The sequence below is a fragment of the Mustela putorius genome, unplaced genomic scaffold, assembly GCF_011764305.1.
Source record: "Mustela putorius furo isolate JIRA1106 unplaced genomic scaffold, ASM1176430v1.1 tig00004039_pilon_pilon_pilon, whole genome shotgun sequence".
NCBI lineage: Eukaryota > Metazoa > Chordata > Mammalia > Carnivora > Mustelidae > Mustela > Mustela putorius.
In genome coordinates this window covers 1,350,728-1,366,492 of record NW_025422174.1, presented here as the reverse complement: position 1 = coordinate 1,366,492, position 15,765 = coordinate 1,350,728, and the positions used below count along the sequence as shown (strand labels likewise).

The 15,765-nt window shown below is 47.0% G+C and overlaps 1 protein-coding gene across 2 annotated transcripts in view; it reads right to left on the bottom strand.

Annotated features, from left to right (window-relative positions):
* CORO1A (coronin 1A) overlaps window positions 1-15,765 on the bottom strand; it is a 32,598-nt gene that overhangs the window by 4,803 nt on the left and 12,030 nt on the right. Inside the window, exon 1 of one of the 2 annotated variants that reach the window (XM_045072612.1) lies at window positions 595-747. The exons of the other annotated variant lie outside the window; for it this stretch is intronic. The gene's annotated coding sequence lies outside the window, so the exon portion shown is untranslated. Of the gene's footprint in view, window positions 1-594; window positions 748-15,765 lie in introns of those variants that run through there. 2 annotated transcript variants of the gene reach the window in all.

Here is a 15,765-nt window from a genome sequence, read left to right as displayed (position 1 = left end):
GAAGCATGTGTGAGAAGCAGTCCAGGGGCGAGGGGATGGGTCCCCAGTGAGAAACCTGGGCCTGCGGAGAGGGGAGCCCCAAAGCCGAGGCTGGGGGACAGGAAGCCATCGCCCCACCCTGCCTCCTCCCCCCACCGCAGGTACCAGGCTCAGAAACCACGGAAAGGGGAACTTGGTCTTTTCTTGTTTTGCTCTGAACCCCTTCCTGTCTCTCCAAGCTCAGGGCAGCTGCGCGGCTCACCCCACCCTGCCCCCTCCCCCACCCCCACCCCCACCCCCACCCCCGACGCCGTTCTGGCGCAAGCCAGCCCCCCCACCCCCGGGCTCCCCCACCTCCATCTTGGCTGCGGTGGTCCCTCACCCTGGCCTGTGCACGGAGCCCTGGGACACGCAGATGGACCCTCCCACGCACACTCCCCGCACCCCCCCCCCGGCGAGTCCCCTGCACGCGCGGCGCGGACGGCTCTGTCCCCTCTCCCGGCGGCGCGCTGACAGCCCGTCCGCCCCCACGGCCGGTTCCGCCGAGCTCACGCCTGCCCCACAGGTGGCCCCGGGCAGTGATGTCCGGTCCCTGGCCCCGCGACCCAGGCTTACCTGCTGCTGAGAGATGGGGGACCCCCCAAATGGAGGAGGGCGCGGAGGAGGAGGAGGAGGAAGGAGCTGGCGGAGCCGGACACGGCCCGCTGAGGATGCTCTTGTCAAGACAATGAATGAGAAGCGGCGTCTGCCCGCCTCCTTAGCAGTGGCAGCGCCCCTTTGGGCGGAGCTCGCAAAGGCGCTCGCCCTCGTCCGCGCGGAGGCCCCGCCCCCCCCCCCCCCGGCCCGCGGCCGCCCCGCCCTCCGCCCCGCCCTCCGCCCCGCTCGGCCGCGCCCGCCCCCTCCGAGCCCAGGCAGACGCTGCCGGCCGGTCGCCGACCATCTAATGGGCCCTTCTGTCAGGTCAAAATGCAGAAATACCCTGTCCCTCGCTCGTCAGTCCGCCCCCAGCCCGCTCGCCGGACCGTGCCCCGCACTCACAGGAACGCCCACCCCCAGTGAAAGCTGCTCTGCCTCCCGCCCCACACCCCGGGCCAGGGCGGTAGGTCAGGGCCAGGTTCCTGACCCTGAAGAGCTCTCAGCCTCCTGAAGGGAGAGGAGCCGAAGGACGACCCCAAGGATGACCCCAAGGATGCGGAGCAGAGGAGGAAGCCAGACTCCAGACTCAGCAGGGGAGAGGACTCCACTGTCACCCTTGGATTTGACGATGGCGTCGGGGGCGGCGATGCAGAAGCAAGAGGGGCGAACCCCAGAATCAGATTCCTTCCCAAGTTGGGCTCCTGGCGGTCACACCACCGACTGACCCTGGGCAGGCTACTTAACCTCCTTCAGCCTCAGTTTCTCTGTCTGTAAGAGTCATACGTAGCTCAAGAGGCTATGGGGAAAGCAAAGCTTGACGCACCTCGTCTGGAGTGCAGCAAGTGCATATGGACTAGTACTACTGTTACCATTTACCGGGGGTTTGGGCTGGACCCCAGAAGGAGAAGGGCGTCAATGGACACCACCAAAGGAGGCCTTGTGGGCTGCCACCGCTGACTGGCCGCATGGTCTTGGCCATGAAGTCTAACCTCTCTGAACCTCAGGCTCGTCATCTGTAAATGGGGGATCAATGCGGCCTGTCCTGCCCTCTTCGCCAAGTGATAAGGCTCAAATGAGACCAGGCGTGTAAAAGCGTCCTGCACAATTCCATCGCAGCCACCTGCGGGCCGCGGTGTTCCTCACAGCCCACCGCAGGACCGGATTGGACTGGACGGGGACGGATAGTACCCACCGGAAGTGGTGGCGTTTACTGCATGCGGGACAGGGTGCAGGGCACTGTGTCAGCTGTGAATATGTCCCGCCCCTTTAGTCCGTGCAACACCTCTCGGGTGCAGATACCCCCTCCACTGTGCACAGGAAACCGGCACACACTGCCTTCCATCTCCGAGCGCCTCCTTGCCCAGCATTGGAGGAGTACATTGGCGAGAGACCTGAAAACCATGGCCCAGAAGCAAGAGCTGGACAGCTGTGCAGAGGGCCAAGCGGGCAAGCACAGAAGCTGTTTTCACATCCCAGTGTGGGGTGGGGCGGATGGGTATGGGGCCACCACAGAGGCCAGTGGGAGGCCAGTGGTGAAAGTTATGTTTCGGCTTCTCTGCAAGCTGATGTCTGGAGAACACAAAGCTAAGCGTCCGTTGGGTGGTGAGGGCCCTGACCCGAGGCTCCTCTTGTGTCTAAGAAGGGGCTGACTGCTCCCGATGAGGGGTGTTGGGACAGGGGACCTGTTGGGTGCTGCTGGCCCAGCCTCTTACCAGACCATCTTTACTGGTGGCCGCATCTGGATTTTCCTTGGGGGGACCAATCTTCCCTCACTGGCAGTCCCTGAAGTTCAAGAGCAGATCCAAAGTGGGCACAGGGCCACAGCTCCCCAGTCAAAGCAATCTTTTCTGCTTGGTTCAGGGACAGGCACTTGACTCAAGGCTATGTAACCAGAAGCTTATTCGTTGGACCTGCTAGGAAAAAGAGCCCTCTTTCCACTGGGGGTTAGTAAGCTGATAGGCTATAAGGTCAGCACTAGCAGTGACTATTTTGTCACCACATAGGAAAAGTTGGCTGGAATCAGCCTACACAGACAACTGCAGAATCAAGATAGGAAGACTGCCATATTCTTGACATCCCTTGAGTATCTGGATCAAGCTGTTCCTGAACCCTTTAACCTTTCTGTCACATAAGACATAGGTTCCTTTTTCCACATACGCCAATAAGTTTGAGTTGGATTTCTGGAGCTTACAACTGAAAGAGTTGTAATGGATGGGTACATCCCCTATGGGGACATCCGTTATGGGGAGAGACAGGACCACCCTCGAGAGGCTCTAGGGCCTGATGGAGTCAGAGAAGCCCAGAGACCTACAGCTTCACCATGTCCTGCTGCCCTGGCAAAGTGATATTTCCTCACCTGTAAACCATGCACGCATCGGTCACTCTCTAGAATGTGTACCCATCCCCCAGCTTCATAATTGAAATATTATGTTCTTTAATATAATCTTATAATTTTCTCTGTAAAGGTCTTGTATACCATTAGATTCCCCCCCATTGGCATATTATGGTTTTGTGGCTATTTTGAATGGATTCTTCTTCTTCTAGTTGTGACCTTGTTTTCTTTCCTTCTAAAATCACCTTTATTTCCAATAAAATACGTCTTTCTTTCCATACAATAACACACATTCATTTTAAGTGCATGGCTCCATTAGTTTGACAAGTGTAATAAGCACCATAATCAAGATACGAAGTATTTCCAACTCCCCTCCAAGTCACCTCATGCCCATCTACAGCCCAATCCTTATCCTTAGCCAGGCAACCACTGATCTGCTTTTTGTCAGTATAGAATTTTCCGTACAAATGAAATCATAGAGTATGTGTCTGGCTTTTTTCATGAAGCATGTTTTGAGATTCATCCATGCTATTGTATGTCAGATAAGGACTTTTATTTTACACAATACCCTTATGTAATACATAATTACACCAAAAAAGTTAGTAATAATTTCTTATGTTTGACTTTACACGATTACCACCCCAAAAGGACTCAGCAGTCAATCTTAACATCACTAAAATCACTAGGACGACCATTCTGTACCTCCTATAAAATGATGCAATAAACTTGTAGTAGCACCTTTCCAGTATCCTTGTCAAAATCATCATTATAATCATCACCAGCTTCCTAAATATAATCAAGCCTCCAGCTAGATTAGTTTGGGCGAGATAAGGGGGATGGAAGAACAGGTTAAACAACACCATGAAGAAGTAGTTATGTAAATCTAGAATGCGAACATGTGTGAATCTAGAAATGCGGGAAAATTTTATAAGACAAATTGCCCAGTTTCAATAAATAAATGGCGCTAAAAGAAAAAAGAGGAGGGGCGCCTGGGTGGCTCAGTAGGTTGAGCCTCTGCCTTCAGCTCGGGTCGTGATCTCAGGGTCTTGGAATCGAGTCCCGCGTTGGGCTCTCTGCTCAGCAGGGAGCCTGCTTCCCTCTCTCTCTCTCTCTGCCTGCCTCTCTGTCTACTTGTGATCTCTGTCTGTCAAATAAATAAATAAAATCTTTTAAAAAAAAAAAAGGAGGAAAAACAGTAAAAGAGTTTGAAAAAATATCAATTAGGGCATCCGGGTGGCTCAGTCAGTTAAGCATCTGTCTTCAGCTCAAGTCATGACTCCAGGGTCCCAGGATCAAGCCCCACGGGGGCTCCCTGCTCTGTGGGTAGCCTGCTTCCTCCTCTCCCTCTGCTGCTCCCCTTGCTTATTCTCTCTCCCCCTTCCTCGCTCTCTCCCTCTGTCAAATAAATAAAATAAAATCGTTTTATCAATCAATCAACTGTCATATTGGGGTTTTCCTTGGATCCTGATCCAAACAAATCAACTGTAAAAGTAGATTTCTAAAATTAGTTTCTGTCGCTTACAACCAAGAGTCTTTTTTTTTTTTTTTAAGATTTTATTTATTTGTCAGAGAGAGAGAACACAAGCAGGGGGAGTGGCAGAGAGAGAGGAGCAGACTCTCTGCTGAGCAAGGAGCCTGATGTGGGGCTCGATCCCAGGACCCCAGGATCATGACCTGAGCGGAAGGCAGAGGCTTAACCGACTGAGCCCCCCAGGTGTCCCTACAACCAAGAGTCCTGACTGCTCCAGGCAGCACCAGGTCCTCAGTGCAGCACTAATATTCCATCCCTGGGGTCTCAGGAGCCCTGTGAGCTATTTTACTGTCCCTCTTTTCCAGATGATGAAATCGAGGCTTGGAGGACATAAATGACCTACCCAAGGTCACAAAAACTGGGATTCAGATACAAATCTACCTGACTCTGGAACCCAGGAGTCCATTCAACCTGTCCAGGCCACTGCTCAGAGCAGATGGGTTTGCAAACTAGAGTGTGGTCAGGGCGGCAAGCTAGGAGCGAAGCACGGTGGACACGCCACGGGTGGCATAATGGATGAAAGACGTCACATTAAAACTGGGTCGTGAATGAAAGTTTGCCAAGCAGAGAACAGGTGGCGCGGGGAACCAACTCCAGGAAAGGCAAGACAGAGATGAGAACATTTTAGGAAACGGTGAGCTCTTTGCCATGGCCAGAGCCTCCGGCGCCTGGGGTTAGGGGAAGGTGGTTAAGTCGGCAAGAAGGATCTCTTCTCAAGGAGTCTGCTCCTAAGACAAGGAGAAGGGCACGCCAGTCTCCAAGCAAAGAAGTGAGGGCTCTCAGGTGTGAGAAGTGGCCCTCTCACTGGGCCCAGCTGGCCCTCTCGCTGCCTGCAGACTCAGCCCTGACCCACATTCGAGAAGCGGTCCTGGCAGGAAGCGTATAAAGATGCCGTTTCCATAGGCTCGGGCCTAAGCCAACCTTGCCAGACGCTTCTGGCTGGCCGTCTGCTCAGGCTGCCTTCCTCACATTGGTAAGATGATCATCACTCCTGTTTTATGGAGAAAAGAGGTGAGAACTCTTTCAGTCCCTCCGCTTCCACCGGCAACAGCACCTCCAGTCTCTATAAAAAGCCACAGACTGGAATCACGGAGATGTCCTCCTTGGGCCCTGGGCTGGCTCCTCCTTCTTGGGACACATCCCACTTCCTCAGTGACCTCCCGCTGTCCCTCACCCCTCTTCCCCTGCACTGCCAAGTTCTACTCGCCACAGACCCCCTCTCTCGGGTGTGTACAAACACGTTTAAATGCCCTGTGTCTTTGGGGGAGCCTCTCCCCACTTGGCAGCCCCAAACCACTTCCCTAGCTCACTCTTGCCCTTTGCCATCAGGTCTCTTGAAAGCGCTGTTGACACTCACGGCTCTCACTTCCACATCTCTCACTTACTCCTCCACCTACGCGAGCCTGGCTCTGGTTCCCACCACCAGACACAGACTTGCCCTCACCAAGGCCACCGATAACCTCCTGGTCATGAAATCAGCCTGTGGGTGGCCACCTGATGCTCCTGACTTCCCCTCCCTCTGGAACCTTCCCTTGGCATGCCCCTCCTCCTTCTCTGAAGCTTTCTCTCCCCACCTCCTCCCCCGCCCGCTCCAGAGCAGCTCCCTTTGCTTAGCTTGCAAGGTGCTCCCAGGACTCCCCTTTTTCTCCTGGCTCTCAAACTCCCCCCACACTATCCCATCCATGGCTATAGCTTCAACTACAAACTTGGACAACCCCCACCACCACCTGTCTCTGTGGCCCAAGCCTGCCTCCTGGGCTCCCTAGTGCTGACTGCCAGCTGGAGGGCTCAACTTGTCTATCAGGGAGGGACTCCCAGGAGAAGTAATCTTGACCTTAAATCTCTCCCTTTCCCTCTGTGCCCAGACCCCCACCTGAGTTGTGTTGATCGGATCATTGCACTCGTTCTCTGATGAGTGACCAGCCTCTCATTCCTCTTTAAGAACATTTATGCCTTTGCAGATCATAATAAGCCTACCCTACAAAACCCTACCAAATCCTCAAGCAAAAAGGTCGAAACTCCCCAAGCATGGTGTCCAAAGCCCTTCCTGATCTTCCCCTTCTGGCTTTGTTATTCACCATTACCCAACTCCACATGCTCCCTCATTCCTCTGGTCCAGAGGCCAGACCCTCAGAGGCCTACTTGGGGAGGAGTAGGGGGGGCTGGTCCATTCACCTGGTGCAGAGTGAACCCCTCCAAAACTGGTGTTACGTGTGTGGATTAGTGTTAGACTCTCTCATCGTTCTAGGGTTTTGAGAGGGAGCGTGCCGAAAGAGAGCAGTCCAAGATGGTAAGCCGGGTGGTGGACAAGGCTCCTTTTACCACACTCTCCTGGCTAAGCTGTCATGTGACCAGCCCAGCTTCCAGGGGAGGAAAAATTGGCTCCTCCTTTTCATGTGGAAAGTTACAAAGAGTTTGCAGCCATCCTTACTGGACGCCAAGGCCTGGGCAGGGAATAATGAACGGTTGGTGTGGGCCAGGTGAGTTACAAAAGCGAGCAGACGGGCTGTGGCTGCGCTAGCCCTTTGTCACCACTCAGAAATGGGGGCTCTGGGAAGCGAAGCCTGATTTTTCAAGACACGTTAGAAATAGGGATTTTTAAATGAAAGCTCCAGATCTTTCAATGTTGGCAGCTAATTCAAAACTGTCTAAAAATGTTATATGAGCAAAAACTAAATATGTCTTTGGTTTGGATGTGATTTTTCTGGCCAACAATTTTTGGACTCTATTCTTTGCCCTTGGCATAGGCCTGAAATCTCTTACTCTGTGTTCATTTCCAAAGCTCTCATGTACCCTATTTATTCATTAAGACTCGGGTCAAGACTCCCATCTCTGGGACCCCTTCCCTTACACCCCCTCCCCCACACAGCCGCTCCCAGAGTGGTTTCTTTTCTCCCCAGTGCTAGTGACCCCTGGTGCATTCCTCTAACGTGGGAATTCATACACTGGATAACAATTGTTCGCAGCCCGACTCTTCGACCAGACTGCATTTTATTTCCCCAGTGCTGGGCCCAACATTCAATAAACAAAAATCCTTCTTTCTTTCCTAACACTGCTAACCCGCCACCCACTCACATACACTCTTCCTTCACCATGTTCTTCCCGGCCGGTCCATCCTCTCTCACCCCCTCCTCACTTCTGCCCAGAATGATTCCAAGAGTCTGCTAGCAAGTCTCCCCAGTTCCAATCTCCTCCGTGACCCCAACCCCTGTCCCTTAGCCAGACTCCTTCTTCCTAACCGCATTTCAAGATTCCTCCTTTATTCTTCAGAATAGAATCCACTCCGGGGACTGGTTAGTAGATCTGGGTTTTGTGCCTGTCCATTGTGACTGGTCCCGGAGTGGAAGTCGCACCAGTCAACGTCAGCCTTGGGTCTTTTTCTGGAATCATTTCTGTCACTAGGTGAGAATGAGGCCACCAAAGGAAAACCAAATGGGAGTGAGGAGTGGGGAAAGTAGAAGATACAGACTGATGTGATGACCTAGCTGAGCCCTCGATCGCACTGTGCCTGAAGACAAATACATTCCAGGCTTAGCAGAAGTGATAGGCACATCAAAGGATACTCTACAAAGAAGGTTCCATTTTGATTTATTTTCAACATGCTGCATTTTTCAAAGAACCAGACCCACCATGGATCAACTTCCATTTTGAAACTAACAAGTCAAATTCACCACACGTTGAGTTCTAGGGAGAATGTTATCCCAGAGCCTTGTCTCTCCCAAGAGACACACCCCCCCCCTGCTGCCTCTCTTGGGAGCTCTTCAATAAAATCTTGGGACATTAACACCAGAAGAGACCTTTGTCCAGCTCCCGCTTTTTATGGGTGGTGAAACCAAGACCCAAGACCAGTGAGGCAGACAGAGTCTGAACAAAATTTTCCACCAACTAGGGGCGCCTGGGTGGCTCAGTGGGTTAAGCCTCTGCCTTCGGCTCAGGTCATGATCTCAGGGTCCTGGGATCGAGCCCCGCATCGGGCTCCCTGCTCAGCGGGGGAGCCTGCTTCTCCCTCTCTCTCTGCCTGCCTCTCTGCCTGCTTGTGATCTCTCTCTCCATCAAATAAATAAAATCTTTAAAAAAAAAAAAAAATTTTCCACCAACTAAAATCAGGGTGGAAGAAAGAGCAGTGCTTGGCAGGCACAAACACGCCCTAAACTCCATGATTTAGGTAGATATAGTCACTGAATCACCTACATTCCTGATGCTATAGGAGTCTCATAGTACATAAATAATAGGGGAATGCGATTTTGTTGTTGTTGTTGTTTTTAAGATTTTATTTATTTATTTATTTATTTGACAGAGAAAGAGAGACAGGGAGAGATGGAACATAAGCAGGGGGAGTGGGAGAGGGAGAAACAGGCTCTCCGCTGAGCAGGGAACCCAATGTGGGGCTCAATCCCATGACCCTGGAATCTCAACCTGAGCTGAAGGCAGATGGTTAATGACTGAGCCACCCAGGCGCCCCGGGGTAATGAGATTTTGAATGGTAGTTATAAAAGTTGTTCTTGTGTTGTTATCACAGTTGCAGAAAAGCATGTGTGTATTTTTCATTGCTTTTATATTGCCATACACACACACACACACACACACACACGCGCGCGCGCGCGCGCGCGCACATTTGGTGCAATGCAAGCTGGTGCAGTCACTTTGGAAAACAGTAAGGAAGTTCCTCAAAAAGTTGAAAATAAAGCTACCCTATGACCCAGCAATCACACTACTGGGTATTTACCCTAAAGATACAAATGTAGTGATCCAAAGGGGTGCCTGCACCCCAATGTTTATAGCAACAATGTCCACAATAGCCAAACTATGGAAAGAGCCCAAATGTCCATCCACAGATGAACGGACAAAGATGATGTGGTCCATATATACAATGGAGTATTATGCAGCCATCAAAACCCCCCAAATCTTGCCATTTGCAACGACATGGATAGAACTAGAGGGTATTATGCTGAATGAAACAAGTCAATTAGAAAAAGACAACTATCATATGATCTATTTGATATGAGGAATTTGAGAAACAAGACAGAGGATCATCGGGGAAGAGAAGGGGAAATGAAACAAGATGAAACCAGAGAGGGGGACAATCCATAAGAGACTCTTACTCTCAGGAAACAGACTGAGGGTTGCTGGAGGGGAGAGAGGTAGGAGGGATGGGGTGGCCAGGGATGGACATTTGGGGGGTCTGTGCTACGGTGAGGGCAGTGAATTACATAAGACTGGTGATTCACAGACCTGTACCCCTGAAACAAATAATACATTATGTGTTCATTTAAAAAAAAAATATATATATATATATACGTACACATAAATACACACACACACACACAATTGCAGGACTATTTAAAAGCTACAAAGAATCATCCCACTTGAAAATACTGAGGACTAAAGACTGAAGTAACCTCTAAAATCACCAATAAGTTATAGCAGAGTCCAGTATCCAAGTTAATGATTTTCTTACCAAATGCCAGCTGTTTCTGGTGGGGCAGGTGACCAGTGTTGGTTTTCCCTGACCATCATCTGTTCTCAACTCTTGTAATAGGAACCAGAATTTCCTTTGGAAGTCTGTAGTGACACAATGATGGTTGCCTACCCGAACCTCCATTTTGCTCCAAATGACTAGTCTAATTCCATCACGGAAATCATATTCCTTGTGCTAAAGATTGGTTCAGAAATGATCATTTCTGTCTCAAACTGGCCAACGAGACCAGCAGAAGTCATGAGCGGTGGCTTCATGTAAAGGTTTCCTTGCTCACAAAAAGGATACACTGGTGATCCCTGCCCTCCAAAACTTGTTGTTATTCCTCTCTTTAATTATAGTCACTTTAGTAGGTATGAGATGGCATCTCATTGGGCTTTTCATGTGCATTTCCCTAATGACTAACGGTGTTGAGCACCTTCTCGTGAGTTTATTGGCCATCTGTAGATCTTCTCTGGGGCAATGTCTATTCAGATCCTTTGTCCACTTTCAACTGGGTTGTTTCTTACTGAATTGTAAGGTTTTTTAAAACATATTTTGGATAGAAGTCGTCATAAGATGCAAGAATGGCAGGTATTTTCTATTCTGTGGGTTATTTTTTCACTTTCTTATTGGTGTCCTTTGAACAACAGAAGTTTTCAATTTTGCTGAATTCCAATTTATCTATTTTTTTTTTCTTTTGTTTCTTGGGCTTCTGGTGATGTATCTAAGGAACCACTGCCACATGGAAGCCATGGAGACTTATCCCTATGTGTTTCTCCAAGAGTTTTATAGCTTCAGCTTTTACATGTAGGCTTTTGATCAATTTTGAGTTGATTTTTGTATATGGTGTGAGGAAACAAATTCACTCTTGCATGTGTGTTTACGGTTATGCTAGAACCACTACTTTTCCTCCATTGAATTGTCTTGACATCCTTGTGAAAAGCCAACGGACCACAGATAGATGGGTTTATTTCAAGACTCTATATTCTAGGGGCGCCTGGGTGGCTCAGCGGGTTAAAGCCTCTGCTTTCGACTCAGGTCATGATCCCAGAGTCCTGGGATCGAGCCCCACATCGAGCCCCACCCGGGCTCTCTGCTCAGCAGGGAGCCTACTTCCCCCTCTCTCTGCCTGCATCTCTGTCAAATAAATAAATAAAATCTTAAAAAAAAAAAAAAAGAAGAAGAAGAAGACTCTGTATTCTATTCCATTGGCCCATGTGCCTATCCTTACGCCAGGACTACTCTTGTCTTGACTACTGTAACTTGGTAGTAACCCTTAAAATTGTGAGTCCTCAAAATTTGTTCTTTTTCAAGATTATTTTGTCTAATCTGGGACCCCTGAGTTCCTATATGTATTTTAGAATACACTTGCCAATTTCTATTTTTTAAAAGCCACTGCGGGGGTAAGGGTGGGGTGCACCTGAATGTCTCAATTGGTTAAGCGACTACTTTTGGCTCAGGTCATGATCCTGGAGTCCCAGGTTGGAGTCCCACATTGGAGGGGGCAAGGGTGGTCCCTGCTGAGCAGGGAGTCTGCTTCTCCTCTGACCCTCACCCCTCGTGTTCTATCTTTCTCTTTCTCTCTCTCAAATAAATAAATAAAATCTTTTTTTGAAAAGAAAAAGGGTTCTGGTAAGGGCTTTTGTTTAATTTGTATGTCAATTTAACAACACAGGTCTTCTGATCCATGAGCACAGAATGTCTTTCCATTTATTTGGATCTTCCTTAATATCTTTTAACAATTATTTGAAGTTTTCAGAGCATATGTTTTATATTTCTTTTGTAAAATTTATTCTCAATTATTATATTCTTTTTGGTGCTATTATAAATTAATGGCTTCCTTAATTTCCCTTTTGCATTATTCACTGCAAGTGACCATACCATACTTGACTTTTGCCTATTGACCTTCTATCTTACAACTTTGCCGAACTCATTAATGAGTTCCAGTTTTTTTTCTTATTATGGTGAAAAATACGTAATGGATCTACTGTCAACAATTTTAGGTATACAGTACAATCCTGTCAACAGTACAATCTTGTTGTGTTGTACAACAATCTCTCTCCATCTTGTACGACTGAAACCCTACACCCATTCAACAGCAACTCCCCATTTTCGTCTCTCCTCCGCCCTTGGCAACCACCATTTTAATTTTCATTTCTACGAATTTGACTACTTTAGATACTGCATTTGGTGGAATCACGTGGTTTTTGTCTTTTTGTGACTGGTTTGCTTCACTGGCTGCAATGCCCTCAAGGGCATGTTGTAGCATATGACAGGACTGTCTTTTTATGGCTGAATAATATTCCACTGTATGGACCTACCATGTTTTCTTTTTCCTTTTATCCATCAGTGGACACTCAGGTTGCTTCCATATCTTGGCTCTTGCAAATAATATTGCAAATGGACTTGGGTGTGCAAATTTCTCTTCAGGTTCCTGATTTAAATTCTTTTGGATAAGTATTCAGAAACTGGAGTGCTAGATAATTTGGCCTTTTTTTTTTTTTTTAAGTAAATTTCACACTGTTTTCATAGTGGCTGCTCCATTTTACATTCCCCCCAACAGTGCACAAGGTTCTATTTTTTCTTCATCCTCACCAACACTTATTATTTCCAGTGTCCTTTGTTTTTTCATAATGACCATCCTAATAGGTATGAGATGATGCCTCACTGTGGTTTTGATTTGCATTTTCCTGATGATTAGCGATGTGGTTCTCATTTTTAATAGATAGCTTGGGATTTTTTATACACAAGATAATGTCATCTGCAAACAGAGATGGTCTAACTCCCTCCTTTCCTATCTGGGTGCCTCTGATTCATTTTCTCGCCTAATTTTCCTGGCTAGAACACGCAGTACAATGTCAAATAGAAGTGACAAGAGTTCCTGAACTTTCACCATTAAGTATGGTGTTGGCTGTAGGATTTTCATAGACGTTGTTTATCAGCTAGAGGAGGTTCTCTTCTATTTCTAGTTTTACATGTTTTTCTTTTTTTTTTTTTTAAAGATTTTATTTATTTATTTGACAGACAGAGATCACAAGTAGGCAGAGAGGCAGGCAGAGAGAGAGGAGGAAGCAGGCTCCCTGCCGAGCAGAGAGCCCGATGCGGGGCTCGATCCCAGGACCCTGAGATCATGACCCGATGACCCGAGCCGAAGGCAGAGGCTTAACCCACTGAGCCACCCAGGCGCCCCTCTAGGTTGTTACATGTTTTTATTATGAGAAAGTGTTGGATTTTGTCAAAGGCTTTCTCTGCATATACTAAGATGATTATGTGGAGTTTTCTCCCTTATTCTTTTTTTAAATTTTTTTCTTTATTCTAATAATATGATATGTGACATGAACTAATTTATTTATTTTTTTAAAGATTTTATGTATTTATTTATTTGTCAGAGAGAGAGAGAGAAAGCACAAGCAGGCAGAGGCAGAGAGAGAAGCAGGCTCCCTGCTGAGCAAGGAACCCCACATGGGACTCGATCCCAGGATCCTGGGATCATGACCCGAGCTAAAGGCAGTGGCCCAACCGACTGAGCCACCCAGGCGTCCCACGTAACATGAATTTAATTTCAGATGTTAAACCAGCCTTCCGTTCCTGAGCTAAGCCTCACTTGGCCATAGTCTGTTATCTTTTTTATAGTTACTGGATTTTGTTTGCTAATATCTGTTGGTATTTTCACTTCTAAATTCATAAACAACATTAGTGTATAGTTTCGTTTTTATTATGATGTCTTTGTCTAGTTTTGGTATCAGGCTGATACTGGCTTTTCAGAGTTGGCAAGTGTTCCCTCTTCTATTTCTTCGAAGAGTTTATAAAGAAATGGTTTTAATTCTTCTTTAACTGTTTGGTCAAATTCACCAGTGAAGCCATTTGGGCCTGGGCTTCTTTTTCTGGAAAGCTGTTTTTTGTTAGTAATTCAATTTCTTTACTTGCTATAGATCTATTCAAATTCTCTATTTCTTCTTGAAATTTGGCAGTCTTTATCTTTCTAGGATTTCGTCCATTCCATCTAAGTTATCTAAATGACTGGCATACAGTCTTTCATGGGGTTTACTATGGTTGGTAGAAATGTCCCCAAGGTATCTAATAATGAATTGGCTTTAATTAAATAGAAGCTGCAGGGGCGCCTGGGTGGCTCAGCCGCTGCCTTCGGCTCGGGTCATGATCCCAGGGTCCTGGGATCCAGTCCCACATCCTCTCTCTCTGCCTGCCTCTCTGCCTACTTGTGATCTCTGCCTGTCAAATAAATATATAAAAATCTTTAATAAATAAATAAATAAATAAATAAAAGCTGCAATAAATCAGTTGAACCTCAAATAACTCTTTGGGGGTCAGACACTATGTTTTAAATCTCTTTCACTGGGGCACCTGGGCATCTCAGTGGGCTGGGCGTCTGCCTTCAGTTCAGGTCATGATCCCAGGGACAAGGGACCGAGCCCCGCATCAGGCTCCCTGCTCAGTGGGGAATGGGCTTTTTCCTCTCCCTCTGCCCCTCCTCCCTGCTGTGTTCTCTCTCTCTCTCTCTCAGATAAATATTTTTTTTAAAAAACCTCTTTCATTTTGCTGATAAGAAAAGCCATCCGTAAAAATAGACTCCAGAAATTACTCATCAGGTTTAGCAAAAACTTCACATGTGGCTTGTCCAGAATAGGCAAATCTATGGAGACAAAATTAAGTTCCCAGTTGCCAGGGATGAGGGGTGTGGGAAGGAGACAGGGAGTTACTGCTGATGAGTGCAGGGGTTTGTTCTTGGCGTGATAAACATCTTCTGGAACTAGATGGTGGTGATTGATACACAACTTTGTGAAGACAGTGAAGACATTGAACTGTACACTTTAAAAAGGCAAACTTTAGGGGCACCTGGGTGGTGGCTTTGGCTCAGATCATGATCTCACGGTCTTGGGATTGAGCCCCTTGTCAGGCCCCTTGCTCACCGGGGAGCCTGCTTCTCTCTCTCCCTCTGCCCCCTACTCATGCTTGCGCTCTCTCTCTCTCTCTCTCTAGGGCTCTCTTTCTCAAATAAATAAATAAAATCTTTAAAAAGATAAACCTTATATGATACGTATTATATTTTGATAAAACTATTTTTTAAAGATTACATTATTCTTAAATTTACTGTTTTTAATTTTAAGGAAGTAAATGTTTTGTTTCCCTACCATTCAATGAAAAGACATAAGAGCTCTCTTGCTGTCGATTTATTTTATCATTTTAAAATATAAACCCTTGGGAACCCTGGGTGGCTCAGTCGGTTAAGCTGCTGCCTTCAGCTCAGGTCATGATCCCAGAGTCCTGGGATCAAGTCCCACACTGGGCTCTTTGCTCAGCCGGGAGCCTGGTTCCCTCTCCGACTCTGCCTGCCACTCTGCCTGCTTGTGCATTCTTTCTCTCTCTGACAAATAAATAAATAAATAAATAAATAAATAAATAACATCTTTAAAGCCACTTCTTTCAGCTCAGGTCATGATCCCAGGGTCCTGGGCTCTCTACTCGGCATCAAGCCTGCTTTCCTTCCTCTTGCTCTGCCTGCCTGTCTGCCTACTATTTGTGATCTCTGTCAAATAAATATAAAAACAAATATAAATATATAAAAATAAATATAAATATAATAAATATAAATATAAATATAAATAAAATCTTTAAAATATATATATGTATATATAAACCCTTTTATAAGAATTATGAAATATATTTTGATAATTATGAGAAATGATTAATTACGCTTGGTGTGGGAGTTTAATGATATTTCTTCTATTTTACTCACTCAGCATTTTAATTTTTTATTTTTGATAAACATATATTTTTATCCCCAGGGGTACAGGTCTGTGAATCACCAAC